Source organism: Aegilops tauschii, chromosome 1 (genome assembly GCF_002575655.3).
Source record: "Aegilops tauschii subsp. strangulata cultivar AL8/78 chromosome 1, Aet v6.0, whole genome shotgun sequence".
Lineage (NCBI taxonomy): Eukaryota > Viridiplantae > Streptophyta > Magnoliopsida > Poales > Poaceae > Aegilops > Aegilops tauschii.
This window is the reverse complement of record NC_053035.3, coordinates 68227909-68238421: the sequence shown is the minus strand read 5'-3', so window position 1 is coordinate 68238421 and position 10513 is coordinate 68227909. Positions and strand designations below refer to the sequence as shown.

Sequence of the window (10513 nt, the reverse complement as noted above, 5' to 3'; positions counted from 1 at the left end):
TCCGTTGCAACTCAATGTCATCACTTTTGGTGACACATTAGGAGCACTGGGCATACAATTGTTCAACAACTAAATATTAAAGCATTTGCCAACAAAGGCACAAATAGCAACCATTATACACAGTGCATGAACTAATTCAAGGAAAACAACTTAGAGAAGAGAAAGCATAGATGCTGAATGTGTCCACTTGGTCCCAACATTGCTCAAAAACCATCATTCTTTTCCTTTTTCCCCTTTTCCATACAAATGATGCAAGAGAATCACAGCAGCCTGAGTGGACACACACCAGCAGTGCGGTCCGTAGATTGGCACTGGCTGCATTTGTTTTTCTTCTTTGGGTGTAGCTCCAGCGCCGATTTGTACCGTCGACTCGCCCTACCCTTTGTAGTAGACCTTGGATGATACCTGGGCACAAAATCATCAGAGGCTTGTGCAGGGGATGCAGCCTCCGACGAGGCAGTAGGAGCAGTGTGCGTGGGTGCTGGAACATCACGAGGTTGTGTTCGATCACCTATGGAATAATCATACAAAAAGTTTAGTATTTTTTTTGTGCAACCAGGACTGATGTTGTCTGCAACCACACAGCTCATGTTGTGCAACTAACTGGTGCTGTGTGCAAGTTAAGTTGAAAAGAAAACCTATAGTAGCACGGCCCATCATGGCACTTGGATGGTAATCACCTATAGCCAGAACACGAAAAACAAGTTAGTTGTTTATCTTGATGCTCAAACTAACATAGCGTGCGCAACTGGGTAGCTTGTTCTGTGCAACTGGGCACCATGATCTGTGCAACTGAAGTTACACACCTAGTTAGATGGGGAGTTGGGGCAGGTAATTACCTGGATGATGAGCCCCCTGAGTACTCCCTGTAGGGCCATTGGGAGGAGCACGCGGGGCACTGCTTGTTGGGCCCGGCGGGGAGGAGGTGGAGCAGCATGCCGTGTAGGGCCTGGAGGTGCAGGAGGTCCTCGAGGGTTGCCATCACCTATAGCCAGAACAGGAAAAAGAAGCTCGTTGTTTATTATCTTGATGCTCGAACTATCATAGCGCGCACAACTGGGTAGCCTGTTCTGTGTAACTGGGCACCATGATGTGTGCAACTGAGGTTACACACCTAGTTAGATGGGGAGTTGGGGCAGTAATTACCTGGATGATGAGCCCCATGAGTACTGCCCGTAGGGCCATTGGGACGAGCACGCGGGGCACTGCTTGTTGGGCCAGGCGGGGGAGGAGGTGGCGGAGCATGCTGTGTAGGGCCTGGAGGTGGAGGAGGTCCTCGAGGGTTGCCATCATCTGATGGCCCCGTAGCAGCAGCCGGTTTTTTCTTTTTCTTGGACTTGTTCAGGTGGCCGATCTCGGTATGTGCTCCGCGCATATGCTTGTATACAATGGCATGTGTTGCATCAGAGCCACTCGCAAACTTGGCTAGTTTCCGAAAATCTTATATCATGTTTCTCTCCCGTATCTGCTTCTTCGATTGAGGAGGCATTTCATCCGGTTGCTCATACCCAGTCCCTGGCGCACTAGGGACAGCAGTAGGTGTCCACCGTCTTAGCATGTACCTTTCCGGTATGACATTAACTCCAAGATGGGTGAACACCTTGAGGATGTGGTAACAGAGCATGCCGTCCTTGTTCATTTTGCAGCACTCACACAAATAGGAACCCTCCCCCACCCTTGCCCGCACCAAGTAGTTTCGAGAACCATATTTGGCAACAAATTCCTGGTTCGGTCTGAGCTCAAAAATATCAGCACCAACTTGGAACGCATTATAACGTCCAGTCAGCTCAAACTCTTCTCTGAACTTGCAGTAAAGGTCCCTAGCGTAGGTTTCGTAAGCTTGCCTCTCTATTGGGAAGTTGGACCATAGCTCAATCTCAAGGTGTTCTATCCTGTAATCATTGCAGCCTTCCTTGGCAAGGATGTGGTTCTGATTTTTTTCATATTGCTTGACAAAGTTCAGCATTGAGTTGTGTGGGTTCACATATCTTTTTAGGACGGCGTTGAACCCCTCACTACGCTGTGTAGACTGCAGGAAGGGGAAGAACCTATGTTTGAAGTAGCACGGCACCCAAGTTGACCTGTATTCGCACAACTTCTCAAAGTGTGTGTGTATCATAGCCTTGTACTTCATCATTAACCCAACCCAATTATGCTCAAACTCATCTATAGTGAAGCTGAAGTCGACACAGTAGTTGAAATCATCAGAGAGCCCTAGATTTCGGCACAACAGCCAACCAACTTTTTCTTGAGCCTTTTTCATGATGTGCCATCGACAACAGCGATGCACGATGGTTGGAAAGATGCTCTCTATTGACTGCCTCATTGCACCATCCTGATCGCTTATGAAGTTGTCAGGAGGTTTGCCATCCATAGCCTCTATGAATGCTCGAAAGACCCAATCAAAGCTCGATGCCAACTCCTGCCTCACAAACGCGCAACCCAACATGAAAGATTGGCCATGTCAGTTTATTCCGATGAAGGGCGCGAATGGCATATTGTACATGTTGGTCATGTAGGTGGTGTCAAACGATATGCAATCATGGTACGCCTCCGCATAAGCTTTTCGAGCTAAGCCATCCACCCAAAATATGTTGACAACTCTGTCCTCTTCATCATATTTTACCTTATAGAAGAAGTCTGGATCGTTTTTTCTATATCCTTGAAGCGCGCAATTGTCTCAATCATGTCACCCTCCTTTGTGTCATCTCTACGGAAACTTGTACACAGATTTGTTATTGCCTTTGGTCCAAACGGCACCATCATCTCAGATCCATAGAACTCTGCCATTACATGCATCATACGTCCTGCATAATACAAAAATAAACAATATATCTTTTTTTAGTCGCACGAATGCACACATCCAGCTGCATAGTAATATGACATGTGTTGGCACAGAGGATAGTTGCAGGAAATGGACAAGCAGCTGCACCTTTAAAAACACTTGCACTTTGCACACATGACATTATGTAGTTGCACAGTGAAGGTAATCTAGTTGCACAACAAAGCAGCAAAGTGATATAGAAACAATATGGGAACTTGGACACTAGTTGCACACTTAAGAAATTTTAGTTGCACACCAGTACCATAGCAGTTGCACACTGGACTGCCTAGAGGGAAACTTAATTTTGTAAGGGATATAGAAACACACTTGTAGTCAAGTTGCAGTTATACAAGATGCGCAAAAACTCCTTTTCATCAGGAGAGATGCCTTGGTGGGATCTCAAGTATTTGGACAACGAAGTACTATTCACCAGCAGATGATTGTGGTCACGAACAAAGTGCGTCACCTCCCATCGCCCATCCATTAGCTTCACCAACATTTTTGCCTTGCATTGAGTCTGCTTTATTGTCTTGCGTTTCTGTTTCTTCTTTTTCTTACTAGGACCAGCCTCCTCTTCAGCAAAGATTGGAGGTTCATCTTCCATTTACTCATCAGTGTCAACAGGTTTTGGATCTGGTATAGGGTCCAGGATAGGAGGAGCCTCAGCTCCTCCATCATCAGCTTTGGGCTTCTTGTACTTGTTGCAGCAAAACTGCTGTTTTACTAATACATTGGTGCGATCTATCCGCCTAGAGGTGTTCATCTTGACAGAGAAACCCATCCGTAGGGCGTAGCAGTTGTAGTGATCCTTAGCAATTTGTAGGTTGTCAAACCTCATGCCAACATAGGGTTCCATGGGTTGAGAACCAGCCTCATCTTCTCCTTCTTCTCCTGGCACAGCACCGTCAACATCACCAGCTCCGAGTTCAGTCCGCGTTGGACCAGGAACATTTGTCGCGGTGCCCGTGTCATCAAGATTATGTCTCTCTGACTGTAAAGACACGACTATAGGGGCACCACGGGTTGATGACTGCCCTGCCACATTGTCATGGCCCATAGCGTTAGGCCCATGGGTTGTCTCGTGTAGTAAAGAGAGCACCCATTTTCTGTCCAATTTCCTTGTGGTATGCTGGGTTGCTGCTGATCCATATCATGAGGAAGCTCATTGAGATCAGGAGGCAACTCATTGAGATCAAGCATTTTCTTTTTCCTTTTTTTGCTGCTGCCTCGCACCCCCTGCACATATAAAAGGAAGGAAGTGATGTCATCAGTTTTAATCATGAAAGAGTGTTTCAAACAACCTAAAAACTTAGTAAATAGGTAGTTGCACACCATTATGACAATCTTAGTTGCAAAAGCTACATGTCTACAAAATCTTTTTTATAGAAGGTATGCATTTTTTGTTTGCACAGAGTTGTTATGTTAGTTGCACAATTTGCAGTAAAATAGGTGGCAAGAACATTACTTTTTTTACTACAGAGTTTTTCTGCCTTTTTCCTCTATTTGTTGCACTGATCCGCAGGCTTTCTATTGGTAAGGAGCTGATTCAGATTTTTCTGCACATAATTTGATGCTACAATTGAGATGGAAAATCTAGGTGAAAGAAGAAAGAAGAATTGGATGACATATTATAGATATACGTTTTTCATCGCTGTTTCTGTTTTTACTTCTAGTATATTGAACATATTTTTACACTATAGATTTACAATAGGCGTGGGACCAGAATATATGTGTGGGACAAGAATATATGCATGACTATTTTAATATGTTTTGCATTTTCATTAGGTATGGGCAAAAGTTCTTGTGTTTTTGCTGTCGTACTATAGATTTTTGGTTTTGGCTAGAATAGATGTGTCAGTTGGCCAGGATGCATTTTTTCAGTTGGCTAGGATGCATGTTCAGTTGGACAGCCAATGTGTTCAGCTGGCTAGAATAGATGTTTCAATTGGCCAGTATGCATATTCAGTTGGCCAGCATGCATATTTAGTTGGCCAGGATACATGTTTTTATTGCACATATACTTCATGTTTTCTAAAGTGTTCACTCAAAAAACATCCAGTTCATGTGGGGTACAATGCATGTTTCAATTTGCCTAGCATGCATGTTGAGTTGCCAGAATACATGATTCAGTTGGCTGGGATGTATGTTCAGTTGCACATATATGCATTTTTAGTTGCACATATTCTTTGGACAGTCAATGTGTTCGTTTGCAAACAATAACTTCAACTTGGTAGAATGCATGCTTACTTTTGGCCACATTGCATGTTTAGTTGGATAGAATCATGTTCTAGTTGGCCAAAAAATATGTCTTAGTCGGCTTGCTGAACACATCCAGGGGGGAAACTTGGCTGGCATGCATGTTAGAAAACATGTTCAGTTTTGTTAAACTTGATCTCAAACCATGTTTAGTGTGCAAATAGAAAGCTATGCAACTAAACTTAATGACTTGTGTTTAGTTGCACAAACAAGAAAATAGTAGGCTTGTGTCCATGGTTGGTTTTCAGTTTTCAGACATGACACTCATGGGGGGTGGTGTGATGTTGACAATGGGGTGATGCAGATCCACTCATTTCTTGAAGCAGCTTCTCCATGGATTTGCTGATAGATCCATGGAGAAGGGGGTTTACAGATGCAGTACAAGAAGGGGGGAACTGAAGAGGGGCAGAGGGGAATTACTTGCCTCAAGTTGCTGCCTGGATGGCTATGATCACCCTGCCCTTAGATCAATTTCTTGCAGCAGTTTCTTCTACTTTTGGGCTGCAATGGCGGCTGTACAGGAGGAGGAAGAAGGGCCTTGGATCCCCTTCTTTCATGGAGAAGAAGAAGGCAACGTGGTGAATGAAATATGCCCTAGAGGCAATAATAAAGTTGTTATTTATATTTCCTTATATCATGATAAATGTTTATTATTCATGCTAGAATTGTATTAACCGGAAACTTAGTACATGTGTGAATACATAGACAAAACAGAGTGTCCCTAGTATGCCTCTACTTGACTAGCTCGTTAATCAAAGATGGTTATGTTTCCTGACCATAGACATGTGTTGTCATTTGATGAACGGGATCACATAATTAGAGAATGATGTGATGGACAAGACCCATCCGTTAGCTTAGCATAATGACGATTTAGTTTTATTGCTATTGCTTTCATCATGACTTATACATGTTCCTCTGACTATGAGATTATGCAACTCCCGAATACCGGAGGAACACCTTGTGTGCTATCAAACGTCACAACGTAACTGGGTAATTATACAGATGCTCTAGAGATGTCTCCAAAGGTGTTTGTTGGGTTGGCATAGATCGAGATTAGGGTTTGTCACTCCGTGTATCGGAGAGGTATCTCTGGGCCCTCTCGATAATGCACATCACTATAAGCCTTGCAAGCAATGTGACTAATGAGTTAGTCACGGGACGATGCATTATGGAACGAGTAAAGAGACTTGTCGGTAACGAGATTGAACTAGGTATGATGACACCGACGATCGAATCTCGGGCAAGTAACATACCGATGACAAAGGGAACATCATATGTTGTTATGCGGTTTGACCTATAAAGATCTTCATAGAATATGTAGGAGCCAATATGAGCATCTAGGTTCCACTATTGGTTATTGACCGGAGATGTGTCTCGGTCATGTCTACATAGTTCTTGAACCCGTAGGGTCCGCACGCTTAACGTTCGATTATGATTTGTATTATGAGTTATGTGATTTGATGACCGAAGTTTGTTCGGAGTCCCGATTGAGATCACGGACATGACGAGGAGTATCGAAATGATTGAGAGGTAAAGATTCATATATAGGACGATGGTATTTGGACACCGGAAGTGTTCTGGGTAATACCGGGTCACCGAAAGGGGTTCTGGGCAAGCCCCGGCAAAGATATGGGCTTAATGGGCCAAGTAAGGGAACACACCAGCCCACAATGGGCTGGTGCACCCCCTATAGGGCCAGCCACGTGGGGAGAAAGGGAAAGGAGAGGAGGAAAAGGAAAGTATGAAGTAGGACTCCTAGTTCCTTCCCCTCCCTCCTCTTTCCTTTCCCCCTTGTCCAAATATGGTAGGGGGGCCGAATTGGACTAGGGGCCCAAGTAGGATTCCTCCTACTTGGGCACGCCCTAGGCTGCCTCCCTCCCTCTCCCTCTTTATATACGTGGGGAGGGCACCCCTAGAACACACATCAATTGTTGCTAGCCGTGTGCGGCGCCCCCCTCCACAGTTAACACCTCGGTCATATCGTTGTAGTGCTTAGGCGAAGCCCTGCGCCGGTAACTTCATCATCACCGTCGCCACGCCGTCGTGCTAATGGAACTCTCCCTCGTCCTCAACTGGATCAAGAGCTCGAGGGACATCATCATGCTGAACGTGTGCTGAACACGGAGGTGCCGTATGTTCGGTACTTGGATCGGTTGGATTGTGAAGGCGTTCGACTACATCAACCGCGTTACTAAACGCTTCCGCTTTCGGTCTACGAGGGTACGTGGACACACTCTCCCTTCTCGTTGCTATGCTTCTCCTACATAGATCTTGCGTGATCGTAGGTAATTTTTTTGAAATACTACGTTCCCCTACAGTGGCATCCGAGCCAGGTCTATGCGTAGATGTTATATGCACGAGTAGGACACAAAGATTTGTGGGCGATAATAGTTATACTGCTTACTAGCAACGTCTTACTTTGATTCGGCGGTATTGTTGGATGAAGTGGCCCGGACCGACATTACATGACCACGTTCATGAGACTGGTTCTACCGACGTGCTGTGCACACAGGTGGCTGGCGGGTGTCTGTTTCTCCAACTTTAGTTGAATCGAGTTTGACTACGCCCGGTCCTTGTTGAAGGTTAAAACATCACACTTGATGAAAAATCGTTGTGGTTTTGATGCGTAGGTAAGAACGGTTCTTGCTAGAAGCCCGTAGCAGCCACGTAAAACTTGCAGCAACAAAGTAGAGGACGTCTAACTTGTTTTTGCAGGGCATGTTGTGATGTGATATGTTCAAGACGTGATGAGATATAAATTGTTGTATGAGATGATCATGTTTTGTTAAAATTATCGGCAACTGGAAGGAGCCTTATGGTTTTCTCTTTATTGCATAAGATGCAAGCGCCATATAATTGCTTTACTTTATCGCTATGTGATAGCAATAGTTGCGAAAGCAATAGTTGGCGAGACGACCATGTGACAACACGTTGATAAAGATCAAGATGATGGAGATCATGGTGTCATGCCGGTGACGATGGAGATCATGACGGTACTTTGGAGATGGAGATCAAAGGCACAAGATGATGATGGCCATATCATGTCACATATTTTGATTGCATGTGATATTTATCTTTTATGCATCTTATTTTGCTTAGTACGACGGTAGCATTATGAGATGATCCCTTACTAAAATTTCAAGGTATAAGTGTTCTCCCTGAGTATGCACAACGACAGTTCTTCGTGCTGAGACACCACATGATGATCGGGTGTGATAAGCTCTACGTTCACATACAACGGGTGCAAGCCAGTTTTGCACATGTAGAATACTTGGGTTAAACTTGACGAGCCTAGCATATGCAGATATGGCCTCGGAACACTGAGACCGAAAGGTCGAACGTGAATCATATAGTAGATATGATCAACATAGTGATGTTCACCATTGAAAGCTACTCCATCTCACGTGATGATTGGACATGGTTTAGTTGATATGGATCACGTGATCATTTAGATGACTAGAGGGATGTCTATCTAAGTGGGAGTTCTTAAGTAATATGATTAATTGAACTTAAATTTATCATGAACTTAGTCCTGATAGTATTTGCATATCTATGTTGTAGATCAATTGCTCGCGTATAGCTTCCTCGTTTTATTTATGATATGTTCCTAGAGAAAACTAAGTTGAAAGTGGATAGTAGCAATGATGCGGACTAGGTCCGTGATCTAAGGATTATCCTCATTGCTGCACGGAAGAATTATGTCCTTGATGGACCGCTAGGTGATAGAACTATTGCAGGAGCAAATGTAGATGTTATGAACGTTTGACAAGCTCGGCATGATGACTACTTGTTAGTTTAGTGCACCATGCTTTACGGCTTAGAACCGGGACTTCAAAAATGTTTTGAAACACCATGGAGCATATGAGATGTTCCAAGAGTTGAAACTGGTATTTCAAACTCATGCCCGAGTCGAGAGGTATGAGACCTCTGGCAAGTATTTTTGCCTACAAAATGGAGGAGAATAGCTCAACCAGTGAGCATGTGCTCAGAATGTCTGAGTACTACAATCGCTTGAATCAAGTGCGAGTTAATCTTCCAGATAAGATAGTGATTGACGGAGTTCTCTAGTCACTATCAGCAAGTTACTGGAACTTCGTGATGAACTATAATATGCAAGGGATGACGAAAATGATTCCCCGAGCTCTTCACGATGCTGAAATCGGCGAAGGTAGAAATCAAGAAAAGCATCAAGTGTTGATGGTTGACAAGACCACTAGTTTCAAGTAAAAGGGCAAGAAAGGGAACTTCAAGAAGAATGACAAGCAAGTTGCCACTCCCATGAAGAAGCCCAAAGCTAGACCCAAGCCTGAAACCGAGTGCCTCTACTGCAAAGGAAATGGTCACTGGAAGCGGAACTGCCCCAAATACTTGGCGGATATGAAGGATGGCAAAGTGAATAAAAGTATATATGATATACATGTTATTGATGTGTACTTTACTAGTATTCATAGTAGCCCCTGGGTATTTGATACTGGTTCAGTTGCTATGATTAGTAACTTGAAATAGGAATTATAAATGAATAGAGACTAGTTGAGGGATGTGTGTTGGAAGTGATTCCAAGGTTGATAAGATCACCATCGCACACTCCCTTTACCTTCGGGATTAGTGTTGAACATAAAATAAATGTTATTTGGTGTTTGCGTTGAGCATAATATGATTGGATCATGTTTATTGCAATACGATTATTCATTTAAGTCAAAGAATAATTGTTATTCTGTTTACATGAATAAAACCTTCTGTGGTTATACACCCAAGGTGAATGGTTTATTGAATATCATTTGTAGTGATACACATATTCATAATATTGAAGCCAAAAGATGCAATGTTAATAATGATAGTTCAACTTATTTGTGGCACTGCCGTTTAGGTCATATTGGTGTAAAGCGCATGAAGAAAATCCATGCTGGTGGGCTTTTGGAATCACTTGATGCTTGTGAACCATGCCTCATGGGCAAGATGACTAAGACTCAGTTATCCGGAATAACGGAGCGAGCCACTGACTTATTGGAAATAATACATACTGATGTATGCGGTCCGATGAGTGTTGAGGCTCGCGGCGGGTATTATTATTTTCTGACCTTCACCGATGATTTGAGCAGATATGGGTATATCTACTTAATGAAACACAAGTCTGAAACATTTGAAAAGTTCAAAGAATTCTAGAGTGAAGTTCAGAATCATCGTAACAAGAAAATAAAGTTTCTACGATCTGACCGCGGAGGTGAATATTTGAGTTACGAGTTTGGCCTTCATTTGAAACAATGTGGAATAGTTTCGCAACTCATGAAACCTGGAACACCACAGCGTAATGGTGTGTCCGAATGTCGTAACCATACTTTATTAGATATGGTGTGATCTATGATGTCTCTTACCGATTTACCACTATCATTTTGGGGTTATGCATTAGAGACAGCTGCATTCACGTTAAATAGG

General features: G+C 43.5%; 1 pseudogene; it reads right to left on the bottom strand.

Moving 5' to 3' along the window:
- Positions 1-260: 260 nt before the first annotated feature.
- LOC141039291 (uncharacterized) lies at positions 261-4669 on the bottom strand (annotated as a pseudogene).
- Positions 4670-10513: the final 5844 nt, after the last annotated feature.